The following is a 20680-nucleotide window of genomic DNA, read 5'->3' as shown; positions in this document are numbered from 1 at the left end:
GTGTGATGGAAAAGTTGCTATTACTCTGCTGTAGACAGGAAATACCCTGCTTTTTATGAAAGTGTGGAGTAGTTTGTCAAGCAGATTCCCACTGATGCCAGTCCTGACTCTATTAAGATGTCTGCCTACAGCACCGCAGACCAGCCCATAATAAAACAGTAGGGGTATGATCAGGAATCAGCAGTCAGAGTTCAGATGAAAGGGGCACTTTGCATTTACTTTCACATTGGCAGGCGAGTAATAATTACATGTGGATCACAATGACAAGGTTTTCTCTGCAAGACTGCTTAACTTTTCACTCAAACAGTCACAGAGCTTTTGATCTCATGACATCAGCCAAGGCTTAGGGAAGAAGAGAACAATAAAAACCCACAGTGGTAACAACAGGAAATAAAGAAATGGAAAATTTAGGCTGGGTACTCAGCAGGATTACAGACACTGAAATCTGAAGAAGAAATTGACCTGCTGGCCTCATAGAGTGAATATTAAGCCAGATGAAAGATAAGCAAATACTAAAGAGGAAGCTCCTTGACAAGTGATCTAGGTGTGTTGATAGAGCTTTACCATCTTATGCTTTTCTAAACAGATTGTCTGATTACAGATGGAAGATACCACAATATGTGTTTTCTTTCTTTCAAATGCAGAAACTCTTTAATACATGCAGATATATATGAACACACACTGTAGTTACAGGCCTATTTTTTTTTTCTGTTATCTTTTTAGAAAAATATATTTATTTTTCCTTTACCTCTACCTTCAAATAGAAGCTTACCGACTAATCATCTGTTTGCTCTAATCTATGCACATTTGATAGGAAACTTTATAACATCTTCAGAGTTGTAAGAGAACTTTACTTGCCAGGATAAAAACAAAAGGTATCCATTCTTGAAAGGGATCCAGGTGAATTCCACTTGTATGTTTTTGACTATTTCTGAAGTATAAACAGCACACTTGCCAATAAATATGCTAGGTTGAATGCCAAAGAGAGCCTTTTATAAGTATGCCCCACTCCAGCAAAGAGGAAAACAAGATGCAGAGAGCCATCTGCACATTTCCTCAGATGACCATACCGACACTGAAGTCACAGTTCACTAGCAGCAGCCTAGGAAAGGACTTGAATGTGGTGGCAGTATACTGGAAAAGAATTAATGGCTAGAATGAAGCAGGTCCCTCACTAATGATCTCCAAAGTGTCAAAATGGATGAGGGCGTTCAGCACAAATTTTTCAGGCTAATTCTTCCACTGAAAAGCCTCTTTATTCAGAGGAACATCTGGATACTCTAGAAACTGCTGCCCACTGCAGTGACCCCTAGAGCTGAGCCAGTCATAAGCCTTACCCCAAGGAACTAAGTTCTTTACCAGAGGTAAAAACACAGAGGGTTTTTTTGTGCAGAGTTAACTTTATAGACTCTAGCTGAACATTTCTGAGAATAAATACTTGTTTGCTCCTCTGAGTACATACTGAGTACTCTAGCAGTAATCAAGACGAACTGGTAATTAGGACTGCACCAATCTTTGAATCTGAATTATTTTATCTATTCCCCCTCCCAACAAGCAACCTACAAGGGCTCATTTACAAGATAATTGTTTGGAGTAAGAAAGAAAGATGACTGTGAACAAGAAAAGCAAACAGAAAACAAGAGTAAGTGTAATTGGTGGAGTACACTTTAGAAAATTTGGCATGGAGTGGACATTTAAAATTAGTATGTCTGAAACTGAGCAGATGTGGGAAGACAGACATCAAAAGATCGTGATACACAAAAAAGCTAAAAAGAAGACTGCTGTAGTAAAGTCAGTTCTGCTGTGAACTACCTGATCATCTCTAACAGATATAATCTCTTTTCTTCCAAGAAGTCAAAATTCTCTATATTTGAAATCCAGCTTTATGTAGATGAATGGATAAGATCAAGGAAGCAAAGCTGTCTACTTCAGCATGAGTTAAAACTATCCATTTCAGTAAAGGTTTACACCAAAACTTTGCCTTTAGATTTTAAAAAGCTATAGTGTTTGACTCCCTGTTAAATCCTAAGATTGTAAAAGCTATCAGCTTATGTAAAACTCTATGGAAATAATAGCAGAGAAAATAATATACACATAGGATGTCATCTTTCTATTGTAACTGGTACTTCTGCACAGTAAACCAGTACAGCCCAAGCCCCTTCCAAAAGCCCATAAAAGACCATTTCAGGGCATCATGAGTACTATTAGGATAAAGATACTGAGAGAGCCCTGATGGTCTGATATGGGTGTAGGCCTTGTTATCAAACATTCTGTGTCGTTACAGGCAGAATCCAACCATACAGCAAGACTATTCTGCACTCCTTATCAATTTTGTTTCTTTCTACTTTCCTCTGTCTCAATGGTGCATGCAATTTCCTGTCTTGTTATTGGTATGCAAAATCACCTTCTCCCAAAATAGCTCTCCTGAAAGACTGTTATTATATTTGAAATGCAAGGTATGTACACCCACTTGTCAACTGCATGAACTAGCTGTGGCAATTATAAATTCCTCTGAAGGGCAACAAACATTTGCCATAAATGGAGACTAAATTAATTCAGGCATTTGCAAGACACAGACTTGGTTAACCTACCAGAAAAAAATAATTTTTCTCATATATACCATAAGCTTGTCATCTTCTTTTTCAGAGATGCTTCAAAAACCTTCAAATATGAACTCTTCTGGCAAACACCATCTGTTGTTCTCTCCAGTGAGGGTCCACATGTCCTTTTTTTAATTTTTCTTTAATGTCAGTCATCCCTCAAAAGTAATCCATCATAGAACCAAAAAGAGGGACCTCCAAGAGGAGACAAGAATATGTCAACATACACACTTGTAATACTTTCACAACTCAATCCTTTGACAGCCTTATGTACACCCCAAATGAAGGGAAAAAATATTAAACTTTGGTCACGTGCACTCTGCTGCTTATGTGAGGATAAGAAGGGACCAAGGTGCTTAAAAGAGCGCCTGAAATGTAGCTCATAACACAAATGTGAGTGCCACTACACTAGTTTTTAGATAGTTATCACAATTCAGGGGTAGAAGGTTTCATAAAAAGTGAAAGTTGAAAGAGAGAAGTCCTAACTAAATAATTGTTGTCCAGATGTAGAAAGAACTCATCCTCTATTAATATCAGAAGGAGGTATGTCCATTTGAGCTACTGAAATGCTGCTCTACTGAAGTGCCTTCAGTGTCCAGCTATTTTGGAAGGACTTCAGGATGGCCAACACCATACAAAGATGAAAAAACCTTATTAACACACCGTGGGGAAAGAATCCCATGGGTTGTGAGTAGGTGCAGAGAAAAGAATTATATTGAGCTGATAAGAGTGGATGTGTTAACTGTTCCATGGAGAAATCCTGTCTGGTTGTAATTTATCCTGCTGTCAACTGTGGCCACCAACCTCCACTGTCATGTCAGTGTGTGAACTCAGCTCTGGGAAGAAGCTTGTGTGATACTGTGAACCATGATGATCTGCTCTTAGGCAGGCATAAAATGAACATTTCCGTTTTCCCCTCCTCCCAGGGGATAGGCCTGTATTGAAAGAGCCAAGATAACACATCAAATAAACATGTATGTACCTAGATCAAGAGCAGGAGACCATTGCTGTGCATTTAACATGAGTAATAATGGAAGCGAACAGATATCCAGAGGAAAAAATTCACAGTTGTGGGAAACTTGTAATAATTTTTCATTATGCTTCAATTTGAATGGAGAAGCAGACTGGCCCTGCTTTAGAGCTGCAAAAACTCTGGCAGAGAGCTGTGGGTCTTGCAAACTGTCCTTTAAATGTTTTCTTAAATAGCACATCTGATATTCTAACTGGCAACAGATTGGAAATACTCACAAATACCTTGGCCTCATAGCAGTTATAATAAAAGATTACCATCTTAATTATTAAAAAATCACTGAAAAGCAACAACGAAAACAAACTAACAAACCAAAACAAATTAAAAATCCTACCTTACTCCTATGATATTTACCAAAGTGTGTAGCAAAAGAAGGCAATAATCCTGAATCTAACTACTTGTTCTCCTGAAAGGCTTGGAGATATCCAAATAAGAGTGCAGAGATAAATCACACTTCCTCGTGGGATTAGCAGCAACACAGTCACGTAACCTGAGGGACACTGACTCCCAAAGTGCTACTACATTCTTCACAAGTCTCATCCATGCTTCTGAATGTGAATTGCAACAACCAAATGCTGAGACCCTGAAAAGAACTGGACAAAAAGAAAGTTCATGAGAAATTAATTAGGCACACAGCTTGTGTCTAAGACTAGCAAAAAGACAAGACTGCCCATTTGCTTACTGTTATAGACTAAGGTTCTTGTCTGGAAACTAAAACAAGACTGTGGAACTGGTGAGTATACTGATGGACTGCAAATATTATTGTGGTAAATAAGTACAAGCATTTAAATTGTCAAACTGCTCAATATTATGTTAAACAGAAAGTCATCAATCTTTCCACCTGTTGGGGCATCAAACAAGAAATACTTGTATGTCATAGGCATGCACAGTTATTCTGCTAAATAACACAGTGCCTTTTCTGAGCTATGGATACAAACTGCTCTGCCAAAGCTTCTAATTAATTCACATTTGCAACAGACATGCATAAAACATCTAACACCTACTTAAAACTCTAAAAACATTTACTACAGATGTAAAGCTCATCCATTTCTTAAACCATCCAGAAAACATCTCTTACCAGTGAAGAAAATCTTTCCTAATATCTAACCTAAACCTGGTGAACTTGAGGGTGTTTCCTCTTGTACTATCACTTGTTACATGGAAGAAGAGACAGACTCCCACCTTACTACAACCTCCTTCGAGGTGGTTGTGGAGATCAATAAGGTCTCCACGAGCCTCCATTTTCCCCAAACACTCTCAGCTCCCTCAGCTGCTCTTCACAGGACTTGTGCTCCAGACGCTTCACCAACTCCATTCCCCTTCCCTGGACACACTCCAGCACTGCAATATCTTTCTTGTAGCGAGGGGGCCAAAACTGAACACTGGATTTGAGGTGTGGCCTCACCAGTGCTCCGTGCAGGAGACTATCACTTCCCTGGTTCTGCTGGCCACATTATTTTTGATCCAGGCGAGGATGTCATTGGCCTTGTTGGCCATCTGGGCACACTGCTGTCACCAGCACCCCCAGGTCCTTTTCTGCCAGGCAGCTTTGCAGCCACTCTGCCTCAGCCTGTGGCACTGCCTGGGGTTGTTGCGACCCAAGTTCAGGAAGCTTCTGGTTGAACCTCATATAGTAAGCCTTAAACCATCGATGCAGCCTGTGCAGTTCCCTCTGCAGAGCCTTCCTAACCCCCAAGCAGATTAACAGTAATCTGCAAACTGATTGAGGGTTTACTCAATCCCCTCATCACTGGTGAAGAAACAGAAATAGCCTTAATACTGAGCCCTGGGGAACACCAGTGATGTGTGCTGTTATGTTGGGCCACTAACTGGAAGTAAATTCATTCACCACCATTGTCTTGGCCTGGCCACCCAGAAATTTTTATTTAATGAACAGTACGAGTTTTTTGGCAAAATTGTCTTTCACTGAATATTATGCTTTGCCCTTTCTAAATGTGAAATGAGAGACTAGCACTTATTTCACCACCAGCAAGAAAGTTTACAGTTGCTACAAACTTAGTTATACTTTATAATACAGCACTAACAATTACAATTTTTGCATTACTTCCTAAGAATGTCAAGAGATTGCTTGATCAAACAGGATTTTTTTGTCTTGTGGATATTTTTTCAATCCTATGCAATCACTGCTTAAACTAAGCTTGTGATGTAACTATGACCTTGGGAGTATGATTTTGTACTAGTGAATACTCCTACATATATTCAAACACCTGCATTACTTAGGTAAATAATCTCATTGCGTAATTTTACACAGGTACTGCATACCAAATAAATATAAGTTTTCCACTGATTTTGACAGAGAGTGGTCCAGTAGCACTGGCTAAAGTTCTGCTTTACTTGAAGTAATTATCCTTCAGTAAGTAAGGTATAAGTAATTATACCTTAGTAGATGATTTCTGCACAAAAGGGATGTGAGAACTTATTCCAAACCTGTGCTGTGTCCTATATAATTTTATTGCATGTCTTTTCAAAGATGACATTTTACCTTCAGTAAAAGATTTCTAAAGTAAAAAAAATTAAAATATTAGATGCATGATCTTTTGAAATTATTATTTAACACATCTCTCAAATATACCCATTCTGCACTAGACACATATTGCTGACCATATAGGTATTTTGTATGCCTGTGGCAGGTTGTGACAACCTTCTTGTGTGCATATTCTAGGCAGTCACTACTAGTTACCTTCTGCTTTTAAGGATGAGCTCACAGTATCTGACCAGCTCCCACCATGGCATAAGTGTGGGGTCACTGTGCTGCAGCTGGGCTGTCATGGAGGACTTAAAGTTCACAGATTCCTGCCTGCAGCGCATATCAAACGCATCAGGTGAGCACAACACAGCCCTTTCTTATCACATCTTCTGACATGCCAGACACCTACTGCCTGACGAGGATTCTCACCTGTCTGGGAGAATTGCTTGAGAAGTCTGGTAGCTACAAGGGTCAGAAAGGCAGCAACTGAATAAAAAATAATGTAAATGTAAGTCAGTTGAAACTGCTACTAGAACTCGTAAGTTTAACAGTTCCTCTGTGTCTATAATACATCACTTCTGGCTCTGTGTTTCTGTTACACCACAAGAGAAACTTTATGGAAAATGTTTAGGGTTGGGTTTTTTTTAAAGTTTTTATTATTATTATTACTGTAAATATTAAAAAGAATCCCAAACCCAGCCTAAGGCAATTGCTCCTTGAGCCTGCCTGCAAACTATGGTGGGTTTGTTAGCTATAAAACTAGAGGGGTAGGCAATTCTATTAAACCAAATTTAAAAGATAATAATTTGGCCTCCAAGAATCGGTGAAATAATAGAATTTATTTTTAAATAAGCCTGATCTCTTTCAACTTGTGTAGCCTGTCTGCTAGGTACTGATTTGCAGTAATCTGTATTCAGATCTGGATCAGGTTTAGGTTCAGTTGCTATGGCTCCCTGCGTTAAGCTCTCCTTAAACATTCACCTCTCTCTCCTATAATCTTTTATGACAGATTTATTGTTAAAGAAACAAAATTTTGGGTTTCTGAAGGCTGAAGAACAAGCAGTACTTTCCTTGCCCCTTATTTGAAGTCAGGCAGGGCTGTATGCAGAGAGTACATGAAAGGACACAAACCATGAGGCCATTTGGCAACCCTGGGAAGGCACTCTACAGAGCAATGCCCTAGGGGTACATACAGTCCAAACTTCACTGAGGTGTAAGATGCATCACCTTTGGACCGCTAGATAAACCAAACTTATGCTTAAACAAAACCACACCATGACTCCCACCTGAGGAGCATTTAACTCCCACTGCTACCTGCCCCTGCTGCTCCTAGGGACTTTTGCCATTGGCTTTAATAAGCTGGAATTTTCACTTGGTAACATGGGTCTCTGACTACCTTGAAATAGTCAGATCTAGAAGAAGCAATGAGGTCAACTAGCATTAAAATAAATATTAACAAAACTATTTGTCCATTGCTACCATTATGAAATACACACAGTTAAAAAAGTACTCAGAAAACTTCATCCTTTCTAAAAAACATCAAACATTACCCACCAAGATCTCATCACCATTGTGGAAATCTGTTTGTTGGTAGAATACCCATAAAATAAATGCGAAGAGATTTTGCACATTTCTCCATCCTATTACCTCTTTCTTATAACCACAGAAATCCAAGGATAAAATAATTTTAAAGTACCAGGATACCATGATACCAATACTGTAACAGTGGAGTGATGTTACAGACAGTACTTATTATGTTGTAGTACACACTCTACATATCTTTGGAAAGACTTGTGGTAGAATAGTAGTAGTTTTGGTTTTTTTTTTTCCATTATACTGACAGTGAAAGAATAAATCACAAATTTAATCTACTCTCCTCTGGTAAATTTAACCTACTCATTTAGTCTTTTCACTCTAGTTTTCTTATACATATAGGCAAGTACACAACTACCAGAGATCCACCATATTTGTGAGGGTAAGGGTGTTGGACCTTTCCTCTCTTTACTGCTAAGAAAGCAAATAAAATGTCAGAAAAAGGAATTAAAATGACTATGAATGTGCACATTTGTCCTATCTATAGTCCCTAATAAAACTTTCTCCACACATACAATTTCTTCCACCACCAGATGAGCACTTCACATACTTTGCTCATACTGTCTAAAAAAGACCTCTCACAACTTTGAATCTTATCAACCTGATCAAGTGCAATGACTGTTATTCAATAAGAATATTTCATTTTAACTATATGTATATATATAAAAGAAATATTTAAAAACAATACTTGTATGTAAAGGACAAAGAAGAACAAAATATCCTATCCAGATCATCTCTGTAATGAACTATGAGATTTTTCTGTGCTCTCAGTCCTCTTAGAACTGCTTTATTTATAATTATTGGCAATTACTTCAATATAGCATCTGCTGGTACTTTAGAGTAAGGAGAATTTGTTCTGTACAAATATTAACATAAACTGTGATGCAGTCTGATTTCATGCAGTTCAGTGTATTACAGAGGTACATGAATGACATATGTAAAAAAATAGCTTTAACTTAATGGATAATCAACACACGAATCAAAATCACCCGTGGCTAGTAAGCACCAAAATTGGCCAGAATTATATGCAGTAAGTAAGAAAATTAAATTGCACTTATTGTTTTTATACAAATACTAATATATCTTGATTTCTTAATAAAATCCCACATACTTCCAAGAATCAGCGTTTCCTTCTTTACATTACCCAGTGTGCAGTATTTGACACCTTAATTCCTGATGTTGTTTCATTACCCTCAAGACAGCAATAATATCTTTTGTTTTCCTTATCTTTGATATTAATAATAGAGAACCTGCATCACTAAGAGTTTAAAGATGACCCTTTGAAAGGGATTGTGATGTTTCTTGTGTTGACTTTATTTTAGCCAATAGCCCTTTTCTCATACAGCTGCTTAGATCAGCAGCACTGAGATTGGTACAGCCATGGACAAAGTTATATGCTGGAGCCTTCCTTTGCATCTCAAATCACAATCTCTTGCCAGCAGTTTAGAAGTAATACAGATCTATATTTGACACCAGCTTTTTCAGCTGTATCACCCATTTTCGATTTTAGTGTTCCTGAAGCTGACAGGATGACCAAACCCCTCACTATGCAGCACTGCCATTTCTAGTGTAAGACATAAGAATAAAACTATAGGAGATTTGAATTGAAAGTGTATTCATCAGCTTTCATTTTGGAAATCAAAATAAGCTAAATGAAATGACGGCTGCCTCAAATAAATAATCCACTGAGTGGAACAATTCAATTTAAATAATCTACTCTGAAGAGTATTTAGAATTCCTTTCAGAATTCTTTTCTTACTTTCCATAATCATCAGTGCCCTTTTAATAGCCATTTGTGGTTTAGTGATGACTTTAAGGTAAAGAAATGACACTGTGAAAGTCCTAAGTGGTCCTCATTCAGTTCTTAAATTAACATCGAGAGTTAAAATGTCCAGAAAATTATGTACCTTTGCTTAAAAAGCAAGTGGGCTGGTGGGAGAGGGGGAGATTTTATTTATTTATTTAAATTAGTGCCCTCATTTTCTTCCTGCTTTTCTTTACATCTTTATCCAATAGGACTCAGATGTGCTACTTCTGGCTGTTCTACCAGTTCCTACAGGAACATAATTCTGGACTAAAATATTGCATGAAAGTGCACACCTGAGGCCTGCAATTAAAACATAGTTACTCTCTCACTGATGATTTGTCTGCGCTATTAGAATCCAGCTCAAACATTTAGAATACTATTCCATGAGCAAAGCTACCAGGACTTAGGAGTGTAATGAATCTCTTTCCTCTATAAAATTATGATCCTGAACAGAAAAGGACTTCAGTGTTTTTTTATTTTCTTCAGTACTTGTCCAAAGTTATAATTTCAAATGCCAAATATCAAACCAATGTCATTTAAAAATTCACAACACTTTCAACACTAATGGTTAATTACATAATAATTAACTGAACCTAAAACTAAGATATAAAAACTAACATTTCAAAATAAAACTAAAAGTTTATGGTCCAGAGAGAGCTATTTAGGACAGCTGCATATTCCAATATTGTTCTGCTTGTTACTTTTGGAACTAGAACTACATTACTCCATCCACAGAATGGACATAGGAAGGAAGAAAGTGCTGTAATTCCTGGATTAACACTACAAGGTAGGTCCAGTTTTTTGTAATCATTAGTCTCACCCATGCCACACATATCCCAACACAAGCAATAATATCAGGTTGCACAATCACTTAAAATCTCCTTGAAGCTGAAGCCTCTGTGTTTCCCCTCCCACCCTGAAAAAGATACTCAGACAGTATTTATCAGTCCTTTAGTCTAGGAACAGACTGAAATTAAGAAAAAAAGTACTACTCTGTTTTTTAACAAACATTGATGAACAACTTAGTACTTTAGATACTATTTCCTTCCTTAAATTAAAATTATTAGTCTTCAAATAGGAAAACTATAAAGAAGGAAGAATATGAATAATGTAAATCCTCACTTCAAGACACAACATTTCAACATTTTTCTGAGTTGCTAAAACATATCAAAGATAGACAATCCACCTGGAGCCTGCTCAACTTTGAATTATAGAACAAGGTCTGTAAACTCAACAAAGACACCTGCTAATACTTTTATTTTTATATTTTGAGGATTTTTCATGAAAGTATTGCAATTGTTATGTTCTACTTATAAAATCAGGAATTATTAAAAAAGATAGCATGATATTTCATTTTATTATTATTTGCTTAACTTTTATAATACATTTAGTAAAGATAAAAAAGAGGAGAGGTTTTCACAAAAATCATTATGTTAATTTTTTTTCTGAGGAACAGGTTTTCTCTTTCTCTTAAGAGAAAATATTAATCATAAAATAACATTTTGTACTGCAGTTTGATACATGCCAATTGTATATTTTCTTTATAGTGTTTTTAAATGAGCTGATCAAGAAACAAATTTTTTGGGAAGAACTACACTGATTTAAGATATTACTATCTCTCAACTGAGCCACAGAAATAGCTGTACAAATCTGACTTTCAAATGAACTAAACTAGAAGTATTCAAATTATTTCAGATTTGCATAGGACAACTTCCAGAAAAGTAGCTGGGAAGAACGCATCTTCACTCACTAAAGGCAATACATAATAATTAATTTTCCCAATTTTCCCCAAAATGACCCTGTTACCTTACTTTTCAAAGAACAGTTCAAATATATGTTATTCTTATCTCTTTTTTTTCCTGTTCTACTGATGACATAAAGCAGACAGAAGGAAACAGCTATGTGCTATCATTTTATGTATGAAATAATTTTTTGTGAGTCCAAAGTAAAATAATATGTATAGAATCACAAAGTATACATCATCAAGGACTGGAAGATTCGTTTTTTTTCCTTAATTTTATAGGACAGTTAAGATAAAACAAGACCATTACAGAATGGCTATTATTGTCTCACTTTTTCTGGCTATTTTTGGCACTGTGTTCTTTCCAATTTCAGTAGGTCACTCTTGCCCAACAGAAACCCTCAAACTGCGGAAGACTGAGTTCCAATTCAAAAATATTTGATCAAAACTGCCTAGTGTAATTTGACCTTGTTACATCACCTTGGTCTTTTCACCTTTCCCCAGCTGATTTTTTATTTGCTATTAATTTTTCAGAATAAATACCTGATCTTAAGTGAGCCTGCAGATCAGCACTTTCTTTTTTTTTTTCCCCAGAATTTCCAGAACATCACAATGTTACTTTTGACCTAGAACTAGAGTAAAGGAGGTTACTCTTGAATAATGGTGTATGCATTGGTGCTTAGAATAGCGTGTCTCTTGCTGTCCTATAAAATTTTATTACTCATGGTGAATGACATATTTGAATGGCTACTGTGGGATGAATACCTTATGTTCCATCCATGATCTGAAACACTTTCATTTAATTTGGGGGTGGTGTCCTGGTACACCATTTAATCTCATGGAGCATTTCCAAATGGAAACCTTTAAAGAAAGGTGAAGGATCACAGCACAGGACAAATGTGTTATCTGGTAAGACCGAGAAGCAAGTAAAACTTTCTGCAGAGGGGAGAGGAAAGCATTGACCATCACCTATTAAATACATGCTAAAGAAAAAGGTTAACCAACCTTATGGAATTTATGGTAGTTATGGAAGTGTCTTCTTTAATACAAAAATGTAATTACACATATAAGCTACTGGTAAAAAGACTGTTGTGAAAATGCTTCAAGTTTGGCCTGTCTTCCAAGCTGCTGAGGGCCTGAAAATCTACTTTTTCAATTTAATGCAATTTGAAATGAGTATTTTGATTTCATATTCCTTTTTTGGAATGTTTGGGTTGGGTTGATGTCGGCCAGCTGCCAGACACCTCCATGCAGTCACTCCCTTGCTCCCAGTCCTCAATGGTGCTGGAAAGAAAATAAGATGACAAAAGCTTATGAGTCAGGATAAAGACGGGGAAATTACATACCAGCTACCTCTAGGGAAAATCAGACTAGTCTTTGGGAAAATGACTTTATTTTATTACTAATAAAAATATATTTAGGTGGTGAGGAATAAAGACAAAATTAAAATGGCATGTTTCCCCCAGGCTCATTTTCACTCCTTTACTCCCAAGCCCCACCTGCCAACTCTGCCCTGAGGGATGCAGGAGATGTGGGTGATGTGGTCAAGGTCTGTATCATCCCCTCTTTGCTGCTCCTGATCCATCATGGGCTCCTCTGCAGAGGCTACATCTCCTTCAGGAGACGCCCACCTACTCTGGTGGGGGGTCTCCAGGAAAAGAGATCTCCTGTCACTCCTCCTGCTCTCCCCTCAGGGCTGGCAGGGCCGTTTCTCCCCCTTTTCCCCTCACCCCTTCCTGCCCAGGGCTGAGGGTCTCAGCTGTGCCTGCCATTGCCTCTCCTCATGGACACCCTTGCAGCACCCACCAGCACCTATTTTGATCAGAATTGTTTTAAGAATTTGGATCAGGTGTATGAACATGAGCACATGAACATATATATTGGTTTGGAAAATACATTATTGGTTCAAAGTTTCAGAAAATGCAGACCATACAGTCAGTGATTGTAGAGAAATTAGAGTAGTTTTCAACCTCCTAAAGGTTCAAAATGTTCATCAGGTTTTACACAGGTTTTAGTCCAGAAAACTCATATGCAAAAAGCCACTTTGGCAACACCAGTCAATCAAGCCCCTGAGATTTCTCTCTAAAGAGGTTAACTTTATTAAAAATTCAACAGTTTTTAAAGATATTAGTTTGGAGGATACCTTCCTTACCAGGCAGTGGCATGGAGTGGATGCTCAGAAATTTTGTGTGTCAAAGGGAACCTGATTAATGCCTGTCTTTGTATTCAGCCCCCAGTACCGCTGGGGAGGGGACACAGTCTCATGTTTATTTAGACTTCCTCAGCCACCACACACAAAGTTCTGATTCTTCATGAAAGTTATATTATTATAAACGTGGAATATAGGAAAAATTCTACAGCCGTTGGAACTTCTCATATCTTTTTATCTGATAGTTGCCTGACCAATAATAAAATCAGTTATCTGCAGAAATAACTTTTTACTCAGTGATGCTGGATACCAGCATGAGTAAGACAGACAGATGCTGTACAAAATGCAATGTGTTCCATGATAACATCAGCAAGCCAAGTGTACCTCTGAAACTGTAGCACAATTATTTTATAGAAACATTGAAATGCATATGAAGTGGACAAAGGCACACTAAGCATGTTAAAATATCTACAGTTTGCTTTGTCTGGAGGGAGCATGTCCAGAGGGACCTTAAATCTGCCTTTATATTGCAGGTGGAAAAACAGAACCTGCCTGCACCACTCTAACACCGACCTAAGCAGAGACATTAGAGGTCATAGAAATGCTGTTTGTCTTAAAGTTTGAATCTGGTCTGTATAGCCTGAAGATACAATGGAAAGTAAGGCTGCTTACACACTATTTTCAGTGATTTTTCAGGACAACAGACTTAATGACATAAGAATGAATTAACTGACAGTCTCTCCTCCCTGTATTCTCTGTTAATAGAAGATAATTCAAGCTGCACTCGAAAAATAGAACAGACCAGATTTATTATTCCCAGTGGGACCTTAATTCTGCTGCCCTGTATATCCATTTTTGCGCACCGAATTAAGCTGAAGTCCCATGCATAAAGTAGGAAATAAACAGACTGCCAAGGACTCTTAAAATTAAGACATCCTCCCTGATAACAAGGTGATTGCTATGGACCTACACAAATCACCATAAGAACACCACCACATGATTATCATACACACCCTCAAGTTTTCTTTGAAAAAGACTCCACTGCCTTGATGTGAAACAGATATGTGAAATCTGGTATGTGAAATAGGTTGTGCAGGTATAACGAAACATGCACTTTTATTGCATGTGTACTTTATTAGTTATTTTGAAACTACTTACACATATGTCTTCTCTGGTCTAGAAAAAACATATGAAGGCCTCCCATGTAGCCAGTGCAGGGGAAGAAAATACTTAGCTCAGTCTGGATGAAGCATCTGTCAGCCTCACTTCTAGACAACAGATCCTCTTCAGGATTGGGTTTCTGCACAGCCTAGGATATCTAGATTTATAGCACTCATCTCCCTACTACTCCACTCTCCTCTCCACAGCTGTTTCTTTTGCTATGTATTGTTTTCTAACAGGTGGTCAGCAGAACCCACCTTGCTTACTGTGCAACCCCATGCCAATATCTTTGGAAGGCAGTGGTTGCTACTTGGGTCACTAACACTTCCAGATCTCCCATCCCAAATCTGTTACCAGGATGAAAAACTGGAAAGAGTTTAAGTCTGCATGTTTGTGCCTTTACAGCACATATATGACCCTCAGACAGAGGTAGTCCAGAGCTTTTGGGCACACAAATAATTATGTGACAGTTATCTTTTACATAGTTTTCCCAGTGCATATCAGAATCATCCAGTGAGTAAGAGCTGGGCAGATGACTGGTACTTTTGGAAATGACTGGTACTTTTGGAAATGCTTCAGACCCTGATCTGTGTCTATTTCCATCAAAATCAAATATGACTAAGCTCAACTTCAATTTTAGCTGATCATCAAAACCTCTGAATGCATCTAAGAGAAAAAAACTCCAAAAACTAATGACACTTATAGGGGTAAAATACACCTGAAAGAAAATTTTATTAAATAGATACACTTTGATCTTTGGACTTTTAGCCAAGGAAAGAGTCAATCAAACGAAGAAAAGAAGAGTACTGGCTGTTACTATCCTGACTGATTGCTTTAAATAACTCAGAAAAGTCCAGGACAGTGTTTTCAAACTATAGTAATAAGTGAAGACCAGAGAATAAGGAATCCCCAGTTGTAATTGGAGGAGTTTTTGCCATTGGTACAGATCTAAATGACAGGTCAAAGCCAAAACAGAAGCAATTGTTCTCACTCAAAAAAGAAAACATGATTTCAAGTATTTTTTAGACTCCTAGCAAAATCCCAAGAATTTACAATCACAAGGAGAAAAAGATTTTTACAACCACTTCTGAGTTGAAACAAAATACCATTATATATTTACAAGGATGATTTTAAAGGTTGATTGCTAATCTGGTGAAGCCTGCTCCAGCATATCAGCAAACTACAAACTTAGGCATCAAGGTCTTCTCACTTTGAATTATAAGCATTATAATTGTATATTCTGAACCCATAACAGCAAATCGTGATGGAACTAAGTCATTAACCTGAATGATATGGCTGATTTTTCTAAACATCTATTAAAAAACATTATGAGTACTTGTTTATCTGCACTTCTATAAGCTCTCAACATTGGGTCTATTTATTTTTCTGCATCTAATTACTTTGCATAATGACATGTTTATACTACTGGAAATCCTCTCTTTGAGAGTGGAATTATGTGTACAGTATCCATATAGACATGATCCAAACTGAAGAGGTTAATGAACATGCTATTATAAGTAAAAACTTTTTAAAGGAAAAAAATGTTTTATATATAATTTTAAAAATTCAGCATTTTTCAAAGACTAATAATCACATATTTTATGGGCTGGCATTTCATTCTGAATATCCATTTAAAATAGTAATGAAATCCTGTCTGTCCTGTGGAATTTTGCTCTTCATCCCAATAGCATCAGAAATGCCCCTTGAGTTCTGCAAATGGTTTTATGTTGTCCTCTTAGTTCTAGAAACAGCTCTGGAAGTCTTGTAAAGACATGATTTAAGTGATATTTCTAGTGTCTTCAGATAGCATCCAGATCATCTGTATGGAAAGGGCAATCTTTTCTGTTTTGTGCTGTTTTCTTATGGTAAAGATATTATCAACTTCTAAAAATAAATATACCTCAGTGAAGAGAAAGATAGTTATTTTAGTATTTTCCTTATATTCTTGTTCTGTGACAAAAAGCAATAGCCTTTGCCATTTCCTTTATATTATGTTTTTTTCAAGGATTTTCCTACAGACTCATACTGGATGAGTTTGCTTAGAATCATATTTTTTTCTTCATTCATTCTTTCTCCTGCTCACTAAAAGTATGTGCACATTAAAAGGTGAGAAAAAGTTTTTCTCTTCAAAATCCAAGATGAAATTCTTTGAAATTAAGTCCAGTTGCATATCATAAGGTCATTCCAGGTCTTTGAAGTCAAGAACCATTTAGGCTTTTGGCAAATACAACAATAATTTGATATCTCTTGGATAAACCTGGCATTTTTCTACCCCCAAAGCACACGAATTCATGTTCAGATGGCTTAACATGAACTGGCAGTTCATGTTCAACAGGTGGCTGACAGGAACTGGCATTCAAAGCAAAGAATGGGTAAATCACATCTGGAAATCTGGAAATCCAAGTCTGTTGTGTAACTCAGAATTCAGTCTATCACACAGATAGGAGCAGAGGAAGGAAATGCAGAAGCTTTATTCAGGCACACAAATACTTCCCTTGAGACACTTCCATATTTCTGCCCAATATGACATCCATGACTACAGTGACTATAGATGATCAACTTACTGGATTTTGCTCAATACACCCCAAAAGTAACCTACACCATTATACATTTGTTATCTCACTCTGTCACGCAAGTTATGAGTGTTTGCAGACAAAAGCTCTGAAAACCAGGCTGGTTCCTCTTAACTGTCTTGGTCATTTGGATTATCAGTTGTTATTTTCTCAATTATCTTTCAATGCAGGCCTGACCAAGCCATTCTGGTAGCATTTACTTTATTATTAAAAGAGAAAAAAAGGTACCTAAAAATAATAGTTGCAGTTCTAAAATATACTATCAGGTATAACCACATTTTTTTAAATTCCTCTCCATTTATTTGCCAGGTAAGGAAAAATGATAATTGATGATTTAATTATACCATAAGGCAGTTTATTTGAAACAACATAATAATTTATTTTTGAGGTACAAATTTAAGTACTCATCTATAATAGTTGTTAGACTAATACTGAAATTAATCACTGAAACCTGTATTCCTTTTAGATCCATGAATTTATTTCAGCTGCTTGTTGATTGTAATGTGTTTTTTCACATAAATTTAAAAGCATTTGCAGCTAAAATACTAGTGACAGGGAAGATATTAAGGAAAAAAAAAAAGATGGAAAATTTAATTTATTTGAAATAATTAATGTGAAATTTTATAGAAATTCTATACAGAAAAGCTAGTGCCTTTTACATTCTAGATGTGATTTAACTATGGAAAGACTATGCAGAATTGTGACTAATATTTTACTACAGATCCATGATCTATATATCTGGGAAAAAATTTATTTCAAAGTATTTGTTTTTTAAATACATAATTCTATAGTGTGAAATAATGTGGAGCTAGAATATTTTCATGTGTTTTCAAAATAAAGTTTCATATATGGTTTTTTATTGATACTTAGATAAATAAGGATAAAATTAAAAATCATCAGCATAATTCAAAAATTCATATTTCTGATTCTTTTTCTTTTGTTTCAAAAACAAATTCAAGCTTTTTTCTTTGCTGCATCAGTATTTCCAGTTTCATTTTACAGTAATAAAACTTCAGTTTATGTTCTGTGTATGCATTCCAAGATTATTTTGGCTATTTAACATGAAATTGAGTTTGAATGGAATCTATTCAGTATATATTAATTTTGTTCATCTAAGGAAATGGCAAATGTATATATAGATGTAATGAATCCTTGCTGAAAAATTTGATCTCCAATGTATATACTTAACTGATTTTAGCTGAATTTGGTTTCTCCATCCCAGGAACATTGTAAATATTAAATATGATGAGCAGGGAGGCTGGACCAGGTGACCTACTGTTCCAACCTTGTTCTGTGATTTTGTCATTCTGTATGTTTTACTGTATGTGTTGCTTATTTGCTGTAGTTGTTGTGTAACTCTACATGAATCAAAACGTGGTCAATTTCAATGTTTAAATAATATTTAGCCAGCTTAAAAGAAGAACTGGGGGCTGATCATGAGGAAGCTAAAAAATTATCTAGCTGTGATAAGATGAAAGGTGACACTTGTTTTTGACACTTGTCATTACTTCATTTTTTACATTTGATACCATTCATTAATCATTTTTAACATTTCTCCAAACAATATAAAAATGAGTTAGTCTCATGTTCTCTGGAAAATGAAAGGAAGTGCCAATCCAGTTTTAACACTTCAAAAGACATTCAGCTATGGTGTTATATTTTTCCAAACCCTGTTGAAAATCAACCATCTCTTCTCTGTTGCACAATTAGACCATGCCAATTATAGACATAATATTGTGTAATTAGATATAAAAAATGAGGTCATATATCTCATTTAATTGTTTCAAATGCTTACTTTGGTAAATGTGTTCAGAGGACATATGGTCATTTAAGTTCTGCTAAGGTCATTTGAACACACAGTATTCAACTTACATGAAGTCAAAACAATCATTTTTACAGATATAGATACACAAAAAATTGCTGTGTGACATACTTGACAACATTTAAGTGACTAAAAAAAATTAGACTGTTACTTATGCAAAGACAAATATATATTGCAGTGTCTCAGCACTTGAAAACAGATAAATATACCCACACATCTGTGACATCTTTCTTTCATTCTGTCTGTATCTCTGGTCTTCAGTGCCATCGTTGTAATTGAAAGGCATTAACTTACATACAAGAATTTAAATGTATATTATTTATACAGTGAGAAATTATGTATATTATTTATACTGTGAGAAATTATGTGCTGCCAGATGTCATGTTAGGTTTAGTGGTGGATGTGACATTGTTGGGTTAATGGTTGGCCTGATGAACTTACAGGTCTTTTCCAAGCCAAATGACTCCATGATTCTGCGGTAAAACCTCTAAAAACACAACCCTGACAGCATCAGGGTTGTGTCAGTTAAGAAATCTGAGGACTGGTCTTCAGAAATAGCATGTCTGAAAACAATTCCAAAACACACTTAAAAAAAATTTTAAAGCCTTGTTCATGGTGTGATATAGTTTATCAGCTTCTGAGTATCCTCAAATTCTGGACAGTTGTGTTTAAGTCACCTGGTTTATTTAGATAAAGCACTGTCTCTGTCAAGAGATAGTGATGATCTACGTTCTCCATCTTTGCTAATGTTTTTGTACAATGAACAGATTTAGAATTATCTTCCATAGAAGCTCTATGTATTTAAAACTAATAGAAACTCAAAAGTGATGGATCTCTCTGTCAATTACTAATTGCCAGTAAAATGCCGGTAGGCACTGTGTGAACACTTTTGTTCACAGCCAGACCAAGTGACGATTCTTCTCAGGCCCACTCAGTGAGAAGACTTATCATAAAGGCATCCTTACCCAGTGGAAACTTTGACCGACAAGTGCTGGTTCTAGGAAATCTGTAAAGTTGTCTTTTACATCAGTAGCAACTTCAGTAGCAAAAAAGTCTGTAGAGGAAATCTTTACTCCATCTCAGGTTTTTGCATCAAAGAAAGCAGTGATTAACAATGATACTTGTCAAGATGTTGAACCTCTGCTTCAAAACTAAAAAAAACTATTCCAAACTATTGGCTTCAGAATCTGCTGGGTGAACAAACACAGAAAACACCTCAAAGCAAAATCAGAGTGAAGCCTGCAGTATCAGGAATATTCTACAATGTACCAAAGCCAGTGCAAGAAATTACAGCTTTCCACGTTCCAGCTGTTAATTTTTCCTTGCCCACAACTGTTTGCAGCAGCTCACTGTGACAATGAAGTGTCTGTGGAAGTCTTTTGTAAAACAGACAGTTATACAAAATAGAGAATAGAAAGGCTCTTGTAGTGCACTATTTTATACTTCCAGGGAGCAATTAGCCTTTGTGACAAATCCCCTATCCCCAGGACTTCTGAAGATTTTTGAAACAAGTCCAAGTGGGCTGAAGTATCTTCAAGAGTCTCTGAGCCTGGAGTTTATGAATTTCCAAAGCCTTGTGAGCTAACAATGCATGAAAGAGGGTCCAGGCAGAGAAAAGCTGGAGTTTGTACTAGGTGTGAACTCCGTAACTCTGAAGGAAGTCTGTATTTATGTTCCTAAAAATATGGATATTTTTCTTTCCCTGAGGAGCTGGGT

The 20680-nt window shown here is 36.5% G+C and overlaps 1 long non-coding RNA gene across 3 annotated transcripts in view; it reads right to left on the bottom strand.

Moving 5' to 3' along the window:
• The window catches only part of LOC137481969 (uncharacterized), a 52725-nt gene extending 32437 nt beyond the window's left edge, over positions 1-20288 (bottom strand). Inside the window, exons 1-3 of one of the 3 annotated variants that reach the window (XR_011003817.1) lie at positions 19930-20287; positions 11803-11891; positions 6182-6448 (exon numbers count right to left, since the gene is read on the bottom strand). This is a non-coding gene — a long non-coding RNA (uncharacterized lncRNA). Of the gene's footprint in view, positions 1-6181; positions 6449-6564; positions 6605-11802; positions 11892-19929 lie in introns of those variants that run through there. The other 2 variants (XR_011003830.1, XR_011003837.1) reach the window with 2 other exon arrangements.
• Positions 20289-20680: the final 392 nt, after the last annotated feature.

Source organism: Anomalospiza imberbis, chromosome 1 (genome assembly GCF_031753505.1).
Source record: "Anomalospiza imberbis isolate Cuckoo-Finch-1a 21T00152 chromosome 1, ASM3175350v1, whole genome shotgun sequence".
NCBI lineage: Eukaryota > Metazoa > Chordata > Aves > Passeriformes > Viduidae > Anomalospiza > Anomalospiza imberbis.
The sequence above is the reverse complement of the archived record's forward strand: the minus strand, read 5'-3'. Positions and strand labels throughout refer to the sequence as shown.